The sequence below is a fragment of the Sorex fumeus genome, unplaced genomic scaffold (genome assembly GCF_029834395.1).
Source record: "Sorex fumeus unplaced genomic scaffold, SorFum_2.1 ptg000014l, whole genome shotgun sequence".
Lineage (NCBI taxonomy): Eukaryota > Metazoa > Chordata > Mammalia > Eulipotyphla > Soricidae > Sorex > Sorex fumeus.
The window spans coordinates 4,413,119-4,414,167 of record NW_026606071.1 but is presented as its reverse complement, the minus strand read 5'-3'; the positions used below and the strand labels follow the sequence as shown (position 1 = coordinate 4,414,167).

Below are 1,049 nucleotides of genomic sequence, written 5' to 3'. Positions count from 1 at the left end.
TAGCCATCCCAAAGGTTGGCTAAATCAAGGATCCCACGGAGCAGATAATACAGCAGGCAGAAGTAGATCTGTGCCCAATTTCCTTAATCTCTGCAGAATATCTACTTTCAGTATGCTGGTTGTAATCAGTTAGTAAAATGTGGATTTGGGAGAGTGTCATTTTCCTCTTCGTTTTAAAAATAACCTACAAAAAGTAGATGTCAACCCAAAACTGCTGATTCACCCTTGCCTTATTTTGTCCTTTTGCTGCTTCTTGCTCTAAAATGTTTCAAAATTGCTCCGCCAGTGACTGTTGATGGCTGTGAATATCTCATTGACTTTATTATCTTCTTCTCAGCTCAGGCTTTGTTAGAGAATATATTTAATTTCAGATTCTGATTTTTAGTTCACAATTCCTTTTCTCCCCCACGGCAGAGCCTGGCAAGCTACCCCTGACGTATTCAATATGCCAAACACAGTAACAACAAAGTCTCCAATTGGAGACATTACTGGGCCCGCTCGAGCAAATCGATGAACAACGGGAGGACAGTGACAGTGACAATTCCTTTTCTCAGAGCTAAATGTGTGGCTTTGAGTGACCACTTTGCCCCCACCTTTCCCTAAGGTTATGCTTCTTAGCTCTAACATCAGTACAGTCCTATATTCCCCGGTGATAAATCTCCCAGTGACAGTGTCTGGATTCTCCACTGAATTTTCTCAGTGAGGTCCCCCTCAAAATTGGGCACTTAATTTAAGTGTCTGTATCCTTTTTGCTGGCTTGGGCAGCACATATACTAAAATTGGAACAACACAAAGATTAGCATGGCCCCTGCACAAGGATGACAGGCAAAATCCTTTTTGTTGGCAGCAAGAACAGTCTAAAAGCTTTTCTTTTTCGCAATGTAGGCTTCAACTTCCTTTTTTCTCCTTGAATGTTATGCTTTATAATTTAAGTGGCGAAGGTGCATTTTTGTCTTTGTGATTCTAGCAATGACCTTTACAGTTACTATAGTAATCATACAAACACCTCAACCCCGAACTTTTTATTCTGCTATTTACCTCCTTCCTCC

The 1,049-nt window shown here is 40.9% G+C and overlaps 1 pseudogene; it reads left to right on the top strand.

Moving 5' to 3' along the window:
* The first annotated feature begins 749 nt into the window (after window positions 1–749).
* On the top strand, window positions 750–842 carry LOC130021263 (uncharacterized; annotated as a pseudogene).
* The last annotated feature ends 207 nt before the right edge of the window (window positions 843–1,049 follow it).